We start from the raw sequence: 15,707 nt of genomic DNA, 5'->3' as shown, positions 1-15,707 counted from the left end.
ATCTCCTGACCTCGTGATCCGCCCGTCTCGGCCTCCCAAAGTGCTGGGATTACAGGCTTGAGCCACCGCGCCCGGCCTCTCTTTAGTTTCTTAATGTGAAAGTTACTCACTATAGGGTTTTCTTATTTATTTATTTATTTATTTTTATTTTTGAGACGGAGTCTCACTCTTGTCACCCAGGCTGGAGTGCAATGGCGCTATCTCAGCTCACCACAACCTCCGCCTCCCGGGTTCAAGCGATTCTCCTGTCTCAGCTTCCCGAGTAGCTGAGATTACAGGCATGCGCCACCGAGCCCAGCTAATTTTGTATTTTTAGTAGAGACGGGGTTTCTCCATGTTGGTCAGGTTGGTCTCGAATTCTTGACCTCAGGTGATCCGCCTGCCTCGGCCTCCCAAAGTGCTGGGATTACAGGCATGAACCACCACGCCCAGCCTCATCCTCTGTTTAATTATCTCTTCATCTGACTAATATTCTTTATAGTTTCATGCTATTTGGGGGAGACGGGAAACTGATGTTTTTGCAGCAGTCTGGGCTATAGGAAATTGTTGGAGGTTGTCCCAGACCGTTCTAGCCTGCTGCTCCCTTGCCCGGCTTGAGGTTGCGCTGCTTCCTGGGGCTTCAACAAGAGGGACATGTGAAGGTCTACTATGCCCTCAGGTTCCCCAGGCCTGTCTAGAATGTTCTCTTCTCACGCTGGACCTGCCTTGGAGTGGCTTTGGAGTGGACCTGGAGCTCAGACCTCAAGTCAGAGATGCTGCTGAATATTCAAGCTTCCTGTCCTTCCACACTTCTTTGTTCCTCTCATGATGTGGGGGATTTTTTTCTATTGTGAAAAGTGGGGAAAGTTATCGCATACTTGTTGACTTTTGAGATTTAAAAACCAAGAACTGGCTCCTTTATGTTCAGTATTCTACCATGAAAATCTTTTCTTGGCAATCACCTTCACTTGAATGTCAAAAGGGGGTAATAAGGAAATATCAGGAAGGAAATGTGCTTTGGTCAATATGAAAAATATTGTTCCTCCAGATTTGTCAAGTGGATTGCTACAACTCTAAAACAGTTGCTGCTGTTTCAACCTATGGATAATTAGAATATTAAAATGCCCAATGTGACATACAGTTATGAGAACGAAGGACACAGAAGGTTCAGAGAAGCCATGCATGAAGAATGTGACTTAGATTGAAATGATGCTTTTGAATTGTTTTAATGGATCACTATTTTGATTTCTGAGATAGGGTGAGTGTGTGTGGAAGCTGTTGTAAGTCGAGGGCAACAGAAATTCTGAGAAATGATGAAGCAGCCATAAAAATGAAAGGGAGAGTTTAGACCAAGGGAAAACCACTTGCTCTGAATTGCAAGTAACGTGGACTAGCAACTATCAGGAAAACCGTTAAATAATAGTGGATTCCATTTCTGTGTGTCTGCAGAGGCTCAGGTGCTTGAGCTGCCTCTTCATATAATGATTACAAAAATAACACATGCTACCACTTTCCTGTGTGCCAGCCATTTGGCTGAATGCCTCACATGGGTTAACTAATTTATTTTCACAGCCTGAGAGAGGTTAAATAAATAACCAAACAGCACAGGTAGCTGGTGCAGCTGGCTTTGGACCCAGGTCTGCCTGGCTCCAAGGCCTGCAGTAGTGGCCTGTGAGCTGCATTCCTGGCTGTTGTCATGGTGATGCAGATGGGCTGTCCTGTATGGGGACCCATGTGCTACCTCCCATGGGGGGCGTGGTTACCTGTATGTGTGGTTTTAACCTATCTGCAAAGAGCATATCTGGGTTTTCAAGCAGCAGAGACTGTAAAACTATGTTTAGACAGTATGGGGCTGAATAAAGCATCCTGTGAGACGTGTTCTCCAGAGGAGAGCACATTGGTTGACTGTTATTTTTATACTTTGGCTTTGTGAGTTTTAGTTGTAATTAATAATATGACAAAATCTGAATAAGGATTTCCAAATTTTTAAGGGGAAAATTCTTTCCATTCCTGTTGTAGATTTCAGTGACTATTAGTCTTTTAACTGCCATATTTCCTCCTGTTTACAGTGAGCTGTTATGTAACAGATCAAAATGGCAGAGTTCCAAGAACTTAACTGCTACTCAAATGTGAGTTGGGGTATGTAGTGTTTGAAATATTTTTCGCTTGCTGTTAATAGCTGTTATGTGGTTCCTGTGTCCAAATACTAAGTGCATTTGCTCATAGATGTTCGCACATAAAGAATGAGATCTGGGGATGCTGAAGTCAATGTCACACTGTCGTTAACAAATTTATGTTTTCATAACTTTGCTACTAAGCTTAAAGATATGTTCCCTTCTTTTTATTCTCAGAACATTATGAAGGTTTTTAAAAATGGGTGCGTATCATAGCATGTGAAGCAAAATTATACCCGGAATCTAATAAAATTAAAAAACAGAGAGTTTAGTAAAGTGGGAAAAACAATGGTTTAAAATCGGGGTTCCTAGATTCAAGATCTGTCAATGCCCAGCCATGCGATCTTCATTTTGGACATTTTAGTTCCCTTTCCAGTTAAAAAATGAAAAAGTTTAACTAGACAACCTATAATCAAGCTCCTACTTTTAAGACTTACAATTTTCTATAAAGAAATATACTGGGAGAAAGTAGAAAACACCTGACTCCTGGGTTTGAGAACCAGGTCTCTTATCTCCGGACTGGGTAGCTTTGGGTGAGGTATATACTTGACTGTCCTCAAAGTTCATTAACGAAGTGGCAGAGTAGAGTGGGCAGGGGTTGAGCGCCCTTTAGATGCTAAAATTATGAAAGTATATAATTCTTCTATGGCTATTCCATTTCTTTTTCTCAGATATGGAATTTCTTATTATGGAATTTTTTGAGACATAGAATTTAATTATAATATTATTATTATTTATTATTGTTATTATTATTGTTTATTATTTAATATTAAATATGTGTTTATATTTCTGTAAACTGTTCATTTTAAACTCTACATAACCATGTGAGTGTCTTACACGGGAATGACCCTATTCCTTTTAGTAGTTCACATAATTTTAAATATTTGAGTTCCTATAATTTCACACATTTTTAACTCCGTGTTTTAACTCATGCACACTCAAGTGGATGTGTGAGCACATACATGTGTGCGTGTGTGTGTTTCTGGCAATGAAAGAAATTTGGACATTTTTGTGGTGTGGGTCAAAAACAATTTTTATTGCTATACTTAAAACCAGAGTCTAGTAAAACTCTTGGCATCTAAAAATGGATCTCTTTTTTCCCTACATGACCAATAAGTAAGACTGATGAAGAGTTCCTATTCTCTCGGGATTAGTAAGAGTAATGTGATGCTAATTTTTAAGGTGGTCCATATGCCACAATAGGGTGTCGTTGTAAACAGGAGGAAATACAGCAATTAAAAGACTAATGGTCAGTGAAATCTAGAACAGGAATGGAAAGAATTTTCCTCTTAAAAAGTTAGAAATCCTCACTCAGATTTTGTCAAATGTTTTGACCAAATGTTTATAAGCTTTAAATAAATACTAAGTATAGAGGCATAATACTGAATACCTGAAATATCTTTCTGAATTTTTTTCTTTTTAATACATTGCTTCAATGAACATTTCTTAGTAAATAAAAGTTGGAAAAGTTCATATTTATTAAATAGAGGTAGTAGCTGCTGTATTTTTCATAATCACAGTTAGCATTTGTGGTTAAGCCCCTAAATTCATGTTTTTCTCTCTGAAAGGGGTTTTTAGGAATAAGTCACCCACTTTGTCAGTTCTGCCTGGCCTGATCTCCATGCCTCATGTTCCCTTTTGGGGTGATCTTGTGAGATGCATGGTGCTGGCAGGTCTGGGAATTCAGGAGGGCCTTGGGGTGTGTTCCCTACACACCTCACTATGCTCTTCCACTCTGACCCATATAAGAGAGCAATTTAATGTGAATCTATTTTGAATAAAATAATTAAAGCAAATGTGTTTTGAGAGAAGTTCATTCGTGACAGCTGGAAATCTATAATATAAACACAAATATTTATTCTGTGGCTTTCACTGGTCTAAGAGTTGAAGGCAGAAAATAATAAAATCCTTGACCATAGAGAGCTTACATTTTAATAAAAATGATGGCACCCTAGACAACTAAATCTAGACTATTTTAGAACCTTAACTTTAGATTATTCATATTGATTCATGTGTTCTTTCATTTCTTAACTCATTCAACAGATATTACAAAGGATAACACAGCTCAGGGTAGGAACATTTAATTGGTAGGCAAAAGACTTAGAATTCTACCCTGAATCAAATCACTTGTTGAGTACAGTAGTGATTGACACATTCCTCACACGCCTGCTGTGACAATCTGGGCTGGGCTTGTCAGGGAGGTTCTTCCGCTCTTGTGGATCTCTCATGCATGCCTGGTGGCTGGCTGGGTATTGGCTCATTTAATATGGCCCCATTGTAGACAAATGACTCTTCCTCCAGCAAGCTAGACCAGGTATGTTTCATGGAGTGGGGGATTGATTGCAAAATGGTTCTTTTCTCCAGCCTTTCCTGTTTCCAAATTGTTTGCAATGTGACTGTGGAGTCCCTTTAATCAAGAGATTGAACGAATTTCCCCGTTTCCAAAGTCTGAAAGTAGAATGTGAGGAAGTGATGCTGTGCAACCCTTGAGCACTAGGCATTAAGAGGCTGTGCACGTGTTTGTGGTATCCCTTGCTTCTCTGCTTTCACCAGCTGTCTTCACTGGGTCCAGACATGTGTGAGAGCCCAGTCCAGATCAGCAAAGCCATGCAGCCATCTCTAGTCAACTCACAACTGATAATAGGGAGATTTGAAAACATGAAAAAGCAGAATATAAAATTGGATATATATTATAATAACCCTTTTTTTATACAAGAGAATACACAAATATGGAAATAATTGCAGAAAGGTGATGGGTTTATGCACCTTTAAAAAGTAAATAATATTCTTAATTTTATCATAAACAACAAATGTAAAGTCTTTCCTTATTGCCAAAACATGTGTGCATCAATTTGGAGTAAGTACAATATTTTCCATGAATACAATTTTATTTGGAATTCCATTTTGTTATTTAAAAAGCCTCACAACACCTAAGTGAACCCCATGATCCCAGCTCAGACTGGTAGAACTGCTCAGTTGAGACCGTAACTGCCCTGCTGGCCCACAGGTGGCTAGTGAAATGAAGTGCTTTTTGTTGTATGCTGCTAGGGTAATTTAGTTGCTTGTTACACATCTGCGTTGCACAATAATTAGCCATTACCTGTGTGGTTTTAGGTAAGTCATCAGCCTCTTGACTGGTGGTGCCTGCCCCTGGACTGCAGACAGCAGTGGAAGAGAGGCCCAGGAGAAGGGTCCTACCGCGCTCTCCGGGAAGGTGGTGTGGATGCTCATGGGGGCCCCGTGTGTCCATGGAAGTCTATTTTAGTGATAGAGTGGATGGGAAAACATGGAGGAAATAAGATAAAGTTGAGTCCAGCTCCCATAGCACCCATATTTGTCAACTGGTCACAGTCTATGTTTTTGAAGTTATTGCCTCTTTAAGTTCTCTCTGAATAAGAGTGAGAAAGATAAGTGAGAGACAAAAAATAAAAAAGGCAGAGAAAGAGAAAGAAGAGGAGGCTGTATATAAGATGTGTAATTTTAAATAAAGATTAACTGAAATAAACATGAACTTCTCAGGTTTGGTTTCTGTCCCCCCAAGCCTACCATACTGCCCACCACACCAGGTGTATGATGGCTGACACGACAGAGAAGCGGTCCCCAAACTTCTTGGCACGAGGGATGGGGGGTTGGTTTCGGGATGAAACTGTTCCACCTCAGATCATCAGGCATTAGTTAGATTCTCAGAAGGAGGGCTCAGCCTAGATCCCGCAGTTCACAATAGGGTTTGTGTTCCTGTGAGAATCTGATGCCGGTGCTGATCTGACAGGAGGCGGAGCTCTGGCGGTAATGCTCCCACACCTCTGCTCACCTCCGGTTCTGTGTACCGGTTCCTAACAGGCCATGGACCAGTACTGTGGCCTGGGGGTTGGAAACCCCTGCCATAGATCATTCCAGCCTCATTACACCTAGACTTAAAAGTCATACCATCAAGACAGATGCTTCATGATGACTGATTGAAGTTCTGATTGTACAGTAAGAGCTAGTGTCACATGTAGAGAGCTTAATCACATCTTTACGTGGACATTACACAAATAGCCAGGGCAAAAACCTCAACATATTTTCCCTCTTAACACTCTTCCTTGTAATCTGACCTGCAATAGTAGCACTGGCCTGAATTAAATCCTCTGGGCTTTGTGGATCTGATAAGCAACAGTTTCCTTGTTCTTGTTTATACATCTCTTCTTTCCCAGCCAGAGAGAATTCTCTGTTGCTTTCTTACAAAAAAATGTGCCCCCCTTCTTAGCCTGGCTAGCCTCGTTGCATTTCTGCCCTGTCAGTCTTTCATTTTCATTGGCAAAATGGGAAAAATGATATCTGCCTTTTCCAATATTACAGGGCTATTGCAATGATCAAATGAAGTGATTAAGGTCCAAATGGAGTTAGTATTAAGCACCAGGAACTCTGCAGGATTCCAAGATGATTTGGTCATGGATTCTGTCCTAATAAAGAAGAAAAATGTAAATGATTTATGGATTCGTCCTTAGTTTATCTTTATTTCCCCACCCTGTGGAAGTGGATTAATAACAAAAATAGACTCTTTGTGGTGAATTATCTTTGATAATTGCCCCTCATGCTAGAAAATAGAACCAGGATCAGTGACACTGGTGAGCAGCTGTCTTCCTCTAGAAAAACCTTTGCTCTATCATCGAACTAGGCTTACAATTTAACAAGGGAAGAAATCATTTCATTAAAGAAAGAAGCAAGAGTCAAAGGCCTTTTTCGTAGACTTCAAACTGTTAAAGGTAGCTAGAGGTGACTGACCAAATTAGGTCAGGCAATAAATGAGACATATGTTTAATCTTAGCACGATTTTCCACTCTGTTTTCTGTTTTGTTTCATAGGTGGAGGGTAGTTAAATATATGTCTACTTTGAATTTGAAAATACACTTTAGGAATTGTATCTTATCAGTAAGTGCTTTACAAACACCATTTATTATCTGATTTGAAATATTGCTAATCCATTTGAACAATCCCATTTATCAAAAGGATGTCAAGGAAATTTTGTGCCATATTTGAATAGGTATGTGTAAAAGTTTTCTCAGTGTTGTTAAAAATAGTAATAAGTTGAATTCAGTATAAATATCCAGCAACAGAGGATTTTTAAAATAAAATATGACACATCCAAACAATGAAATGCTGTGTAGCCACTAAATAATTTCTATGGAAATCTTTTTGGTTTATATTTTTATATCTTTTTCCTATGTATTAATACTGGAACATAATGTCAAAAGTGCTTTTCTCCAATAATGGGATTTTAAGTAATCTTAATGTATTTATTATGCTATAGGTAATGTTTTCTGTAGTTTCAAAATTAAAAAAATATGTACATAAATATACATAAAAATACAAATACCACTAAAGATAAGGAAAGAATTGTTCTTAATAACTGCAATCAAGAAAAGTCATACAAATGGCATTAATCTTTTCTGCAGCTCCGCTTACTTGCTAATAAAGCAACCAAATAAAATAGTTGTTGCATGTAGTAGAAGCAGAGAAAGACAAAGTTTTTATTCTAAATGGAGCCAAACTTGGCCTAGCCCAATCCGCACATGCGTACTTGCTTGACACATAGCCTTGCTTCACAAGTCCTCTTGGCATTGTAAATATCATGGTTCTTTTTTCAAGGACACTCTGTGTGAGAAGCACTTTCTTGGCACTGGATACTAAATAATTAGTAACTGACATGTTACACTTAATAGTTTGTGGTCTCAGCTCTTGTTTATATAAAACGTTTGACTACAGCTCTAAAACACCTCATCGTGTAGGTGGGGAACTTGTCATAGGAACTCAGATGGTAGGACCAGTTGGCTGGTTACTGCTAGCCCTTGCTAGCTTTGTCCTCACTCGCTGCCAACACCCCCCTGCCCCCGGGGCCCTGCTATAGACACAAGGTGCTCCTATTTAGAACTGGTCATGGATAAGGAAAAGGCAGATTTGGCCACAGGATCTCAAAACATAGAGCCACTTTATGTAGAAAAATCTCTTGAACCTATCAGGAGTACCAGGTGAGTGAAAAGTGACTCATGATTGGATATATCTGAGGATGGCAAAGGGGCAAGTGAGAGAAGCTGGATTAAGTTATCCCCCAGTGAAGAATATTACTTGTGTTAACAAAGTGTAAATTTTCTGACACGTGACTTGCAAAGGAAAATGTGATTGATTAGCTGAAGAACTCATGAAGATTGTAGCAAATCTTTAATAGTGTAATAATCTTTGAAGATTTTTTGAAGGAACACATACAGAAGAAGAGGAAGAAAGTTCTCCCAAGTTTGACTCACGTACATCATGTGGTGCTACCATTCACTCCTTTATATGGTGGCCTCTATATTTGCTTTGGTCTCCCTACATTGAATGCATTTTGTTGCAATTTGCTTTTATATCAGTTTATGTGAAACTTCTGAAAGAATTCCCTACACGTGCTGCCTCTGCTGATTTCCTCCTGGATTCTCAACAAAACTGAGGCCGATCTCTATACCTTATCATGTAACCACGGGACTGGAAATGCTTCCTCAAAGGTAACTAATGACTTTTTGATTATTCCACTTTTCATTCTTTCTCATATTCAACTTTCCCATATCAACTTACAATTCTAATCGTACTTTTCTTCATGAAACTCTCTTTACTTTGGTGTATAAAACTCTGGTTTTGTTTTTTTTCAGTTCTTCTCCTCTTCCCTTTTCCCTGTCTTTCCTTTCAACATACCCTTTAAGTGGCACTGTCCTTAGATTTTGGACTCTAGCTTCTTCCCTTTCCACATTGTGTATCTCTCCAGGTTAGCTCAGCCTCTCTCTTGACTTCACATCTTCATCTCACAGGTGACAAGTATACACCTGTCACCCAAGTTTTCTTGTGACAACATGTGAAAACTTTCATCTGCCTGCATGACATTTCTACCAGGACATTCCACCACAGCTCAAAATAGATCTGTCACTCTCCCTAAAATGTATTGCTTTGCTCGCAGTCAGTATCTCAGCCAGTGGCACCCCCACCCTGAGGCATCTCTTCTGCTGAAAACATCCCACAGCCATCTCTCTTACAATCCCATCTTTTCACTAACTCTGGTTCATTTTAATTCTGATATGGTCCTGATTTTATCTGCTTCTTTGCTCATTATGAAGCCCGATTTCTAACCATTATCTGTTTTTATCTGGATTACTGCTAAAGCCTTTGGTTTCATCTTTCTGCCTACCCTGTACTCCCTCCTCAAATGAGAAGTGCAATTGCTCCAATATATTTCCCACACAAGGCCCAGTCATGTCACTCTTCCCACACACTTTTCTGGTTCCCTGTTACCTGTAATATATAGCATAAACTCTAGCTGGGCCCTCCTTCAGAGCTCTTCCTGCTGGTACCCCACCTCCCCACCCCTCCTGTGTTGCTCCTTCACTTGTGTGCAACTTTGTCACCCTATCCCATTGCTCATGTCCTTCCCTCTACTTAAAATACCGTTTCCTTTTTCCTCCTTTTCCTACTTCTTCTAATTCAGTTCAACCCTTCTTGACCTAAGGCAGTCAACTGGGGACCAAAAAAATACTGGTACTCATGGAATGCGGTCTGAGTGTATTTAATATGCTGATTCAGACATTTGGTAATTCCTGGAATTGCAAACTACTTTCTTAAGTAAAACTATCTCATGATATTTGTTAGCTGTTCCTTTGGGGGAAAGCAAAGAACACCATTGAGTAACATGAAAATGGAGGGAAAATGATAGAGAATGACAAAACCAATATTCCTTAATGGGACCATGTGGAATGGAATATCTTCTGTTATACAACGCATCTTTGAGCACAGCCATGGGGATTGCTGTTGTCAATAGAATTCTCAATAGAAAATAATCAGAGCCAGTTTTCCTAAGAATTATTTTCCAAGGAATTTCCCTTACTACAATCCAGGTTTAAAAATAACTCATAGAAACAGACAAAGGGGAAAAGGGAGAAGTTTATCATCCATAAACAAATGTAAAAACCAACAAATTTGTAAGAACAAGTCAACTAAACCTAAATGCAAAATAGTATGCTAAATTTGAGAGAGATGCATATAGAGAGTAAGAGGAAATTGGAAGCAGATATTCTGAGGGTCAGATTTCTTTTGGCCAGTTGCTAAAGAAATATACCATTTCAGCCCACTTGGACCCAGTTTTGCTCTCCAAAAACTAGAAGATCTTTAAGTATTATTTCAGCTTTAACATACCATGAGTATTAACTTAATTCAATGCAGTGTGTCTCTAGTAATTGATGTGCTCAGGACGAATATCTGCCTGAGATTTAGAGATAAATGAATCTTGGGCCTTTTACCTTCAAGTAACCACTCTGTAGTGAGAGAGAATGACACATACATGTTATATTCCCTCACAGGGTAGACTGTGGTTGGTGATATACCAGGCATACACAAACGCAGAAAGGAGCCAGCTGAGATGGTAGAGCAAGGATGAGAAATGAGCCATTTTCAGAGCACATCTCTTTGTGACACCCACATCAGTCTAGTGACTGAGTCTCTAGTGGTGAGATCTGGGGCTCTCCTGGTCTCTGTGGCATGCAGTGGCATTTAAATCAATGACTTCAACAAATGCATATCAAGATGCTGTAGTAAATGCAATGGAAGTGTATAAGCTTGTCATAAATATGATGGAAATACATTAGCTTGCTAGGTACTTAACAAAGTACCACGGCCTGGGTGACTACAGCAACAGAAATTTATTCTCTTTCAGTTTTGGAGGCTGAAAGCTCCGAGATCAAGGTGCTGGCAGGGCTGGTTCCTTGTAAAGCCTCTGTCCTTGGTTTGTAGATGGCTATCTTCTAGTTCTTTTCGCATCTTCTTTCTATGCATATGTGTCTAAATCTCTTATTTTAATAAATGTGCTAGTCATATTGGATTAAGGTGAAGCCTAATGATCTCATTTAACTTGATTACCTCTTCGAAGACCCTGTATCCAAATAAGAACATATTCTGAGGTACTGGTGGTTATAAATTTAATGTATGCATTTTTTTTGGTGAGGAGCACAATTTAACCCATAGCATCTAGTGTAAGAAAAAATAGACTCATGTTTTGTTCATAATAAAGGGAACCACTACCCTGTGAATAGTGAGGTGGAGTAATTAAGCACACCTGTATACAGATGCCAGCCCTCCATGTATTAGCTATGTGTCCTTTGATGCTGCTGAGATTGGAGACCTTCAGTTTATTATCTGTAATATGGGAGTAATAATTCTAACATCAGACATTTAGGAATTCTAAATCTAACATCTCAGAAATCAGGAGGAACAAAATACTGGGATATACAGAATAACATTTAACTTCATCAGGAGCACAGAGTAACCCCTTATTTGTTATCTTGAAGGCACAAAGTTGCGAACCATTAAGTCAGATATGATAGAGTTAATTAAGAAGAAATGAAATAATAGAAATTTTTTCTTGATTTAATGATTGGTAATTGAAACCTTGTCAGTACTTCATTTTCCTCGATCTTTTATGGATAATTCATGTGAAAGAGTTATTTACCACCGGTAATGACTCAACACATACCAGTGGGAAATAAACACTGAATTCTTTTTACTTGTCTCAGCATTGTGTGTTTGACTCATTCCCAAGGACATAAACAAGATTTAATTTGGAAAAAAAAGAAGGATTTTTTAAAACCCTAGGGACTGTGATAACTTGCATTTATTTATTTCATTTGGCTTTGCATTGTCTCCTTAAGTGAGTGTTTTACTCCTGTGTGTGATGGGTAGGTGCTTTCAACTTTAATTCTTACCACTGGCTATTTTGACTGAAATTTTCATAAATACATTACGGTTCAATTTTTTTGAAATACTTCTTGACAAATTTTTCTGTTCATGCCATTCCAAATTTTATTTGCCTTCTCCACTCCCATTTTGTGGCAAAATACATATACGTAAAAGAACATCTAATTTGAATATGTTCTGAAACAAATCATAAAAGCTAAGATGCACAATGCATGTTGTGGATAGAACCCGGGCACTAGAGTGAGGTGGATATTTTTCTAACAAGCATGGCCAACACTTATCCATTTTTCCCCCTATGTATCAGGCATTTCTAAAGGATAGATCATATTATCTTAATTTTATGTGAGAAAACAGGTTATGTGTGCCAGTTCACCAGCTGGGAGATGATGTAAGCAAGGTTCAAACCCAGTTTGCTAAATCTAAGATTGATGTTCTCTAAACTCCATTAAGCTTGACATCCACTTAGTAGATTAGAAGTAACTATGTGAGGGACTTAGAAGTTTCTGGAAGGAAAAAGAAGCTTCAAAATGAGCACAGCCCTGCCGAAAGCGGTGCTGGTCTTTGGAGAGATGATTATGAGTGCAGGACTATCTGCCAGACGAGCTGTATGACATTCGACCACTCTGAGTGCTGTGGAGTACAGGGTGGAGCAACATGAGAAAAACCTGTAATAAGAACACTTGAATTTAAAAAATGTGTAGTGCTTTTGAGGCAAAAAGAATATTTTTGTGACAACACACCCTCTGTTTCAGAGGGTGAGGGGAGTCCCCCTTATCACTATCCACCATGCAGTTTGGACGCTGAGGGCTCTGCTCCTGTGGCACTGTTGGTTGCCTTTCTAATTTTCTCACTATTCTTTGCTAAGGAACCTTGATTCTGTGAGAGACAGGAACGCGCCCAGCCCCCAGGCAATGCATCATGATTGATTTGGACTCATTATGACTAGTAATGACAGCCTCATTTCTCTTTGTCAGATTCTTAATTTTAGAACTTTCCTGATACTCAACAAGATTTTTGCTTCTTCTCATTCCAAGCACCTTGTTCATGACTGGTATATCTGCGTCATACTTTTATCAAAACAAGATATTGTTCTTCACGCTATTAAGCAATCTTTCCTTAAATTTCTGCCTGTCTTATCATGATCACTGCTTATCATCTCCTTAATTTTCTTTTTCTGCATCTTTGTTATATTTTATGTTTTCCATGTCATTTTGTTTCATACATATATCTTTCTCTTATATTTAGTAATATATATCTTGTGTATATATTTGAAATGGCATCTAGTAGAATATATATCTAATAAAATGTATTCTGCCAAGGGATTTGTTCGAATCCAATGAGATTCTTTAACCTTTTACACATAGAACTTAAAGCAATTATTTGACATAGTGGATAGAATCAATCACATTTTTGGGAAATAACTTTCTTTCAAAGGACAACAAACAAAATGCATTAAATACATATTTCAAGTCATATCAAAAATCCAAGATCAAAAATGTAATGAGGATGTATTGAATTTTGTTTTGGGGCAGGGGAAAGTAATGGAGTGTATGTTTGCCTCTTGCCTGAAACAAAACAAATTGGCAAAACATATAAAACAATGTGTTTTAAGACACCGAATATCAGGCACTAAATGACCATCATCTCTGAGAGACAGGAATAGAACAAGGTGAGCCCTATGATTTCTCTAGCTTACCACCTTGAGAGGGTTTCCAGCATCAGGGGCAGGAAGAGGGAACCCAGACAGTCTAGTGGAGTTCTGAGTGGAAGAGATGAAGCTGAGAGTCAGTGGTAACAAAGTGGCTAGAATTTGCTCAACTTGGTGTTTGAGAGAAGAAAGGGCACGCAGAAGGAACTCTGGCAACTTGCAGATGGTATACAATGTGTTCACAAAATCCCTGATTGCAGAAAACTACCCAAGGCCAAGGAAAGAAGCATCTGGAAGGATGAAAAGCAACAGTACCCAATACTCTCTCTTGGCTGCAAAGAATATTAATTCCATCAGACAGCTTGGAAAGGCAGGAGATTCATTAAGAATTAGGTAGAGTACACAAGAAGGCTTTGCCTCAATAGAGGGAAATATTTAGCCCTAGATTGGGCACTATTCTGGTCACAACTAACGAATATTAAACCCCAGAGTTTCAAATTGTTTCCACAAGATTTAACTGCTCAAAGCTCAAGAATATTTATAGGAATACAGAAATATCTAGCTCCCAACAAAGCAGAATTCACAGTGTACGAAATTTAATAAAAATTACAAGGCATGCAAATAAGTAAGAAAATATGACTGGTAGAGAGGAAATAAACAGAGCCTCAGAGAACTGTGGGACAACTGCAAGTAGCCACATATTTGTGTGATTGAAGTGCCTGAGAGGACAGAGGGGAGGAGCTTAAAAATATTGAATAGTCAAAAATTTTCCAAGTTTGGTAGAAACTATAAATCCACACATTTAAGAAGCTAAATAAATTTAAGTAAAAGAAAAATGAAGAAAACAAAACTAAGGTATATCATAACCAGTTTGCTCAAAACCAGTGATAAAGGAAAAATAATACACACTAGCTGCTAATAAAATCTAGGAAAAACAGCTTGAAAAAAGGTGCATTATGTTCAGACCAGCAGTGATAAGGATGACAGCAGATTTCTTATTGGAAACCATGTAAGTAAGAAGACAGCATGAGAACATTTTTTAAAGTACAGCAACAACAGAAGTCCAACATGCCAAGTCAGAATTCTATACTTGTTGAAAATATGTCAAAAATGAAGCTAAATAAAGACTTTTTCAAACATACAAAAGCAGAAAGTATCTGTTACCAGCAGACATATAAGAAATGTTAAAGAAAATCCTTCAGGCAGGAAGAATATTCTACCAGATGGAAATATGGATCTATAAAATTAACAAAAAAACTATTGAAATTGGAATTACATGAATAAATACATAAAATTTTCCACTTATTACTTAAGTCTCTTCAAAATATAATTGACAGTTTTCCAGAAGTAAAATTGCTGGATTATGTAGTAATTCTATTTATAGAATTCTATTTTTTTGAGGTACCTTGATACTATTTTCCAAAATGGCTGTACTAATTTGTATTTCCACAAATAGTGTGCAAGGTTCCCTTTTCTCCACATCCTCACCACTGCTTGTTAGCTTTCATCTTTTTTATATTAGCCATTCTATGGGGTGATTTTTCACTGTGGTTTTAATTTGCATTTCCCTGGTGATTAGAGATGTTGAGCTTCTTTCATAAGTCTTTCGGCCGTTTGTATCTCTTCTTTTGAGAGAAGTCTGTTGCAGTGAGCCAAGATCGCACCACCACACTCCAGCTTGGGCGACAGAGCAAGACTCCGTCTCAAAAAAAAAAGAGAGGAGTCTGTTTAGATCCTTTGTTTGTTTTTTAGAAAGGTGTTTTATTTTCTTGCTATTGAGTTGTTTGAGTTTCTCATATATTTTGGATGTTAGTCCCTTGTTAGATGTCTGATTTACAAATATTTTCTCCTAGTACATGGGTTGTCTCTTCAATCTGTTGTTTCTTTTGCTGTGAAAAAGCTTTTTAGTTTTATGCAATCTGATTCCTCTATTTTGGCTTTTGTTGTCTGTGCTTTTTGCAGTCCTTTCCAAGAAATTATTGCCAATACCATTGTTGTGGAGATGTCCCCCTATGTTTTCTTCTAGTAGTTTTAGAGTTTCACGTCTTGTGTTTAAATCTTTTTTTTTCTTTTTTTTTATTATTATTATTATACTTTAAGTTCTAGGGTACATGTGCATAACGTGCAGGTTTGTTACATATGTATACTTGTGCCATGTT

This window comes from Colobus angolensis, unplaced genomic scaffold (assembly GCF_000951035.1).
Source record: "Colobus angolensis palliatus isolate OR3802 unplaced genomic scaffold, Cang.pa_1.0 Scaffold253, whole genome shotgun sequence".
Taxonomy (NCBI): Eukaryota; Metazoa; Chordata; class Mammalia; order Primates; family Cercopithecidae; genus Colobus; species Colobus angolensis.
This window is presented reverse-complemented; position numbering follows the sequence as displayed.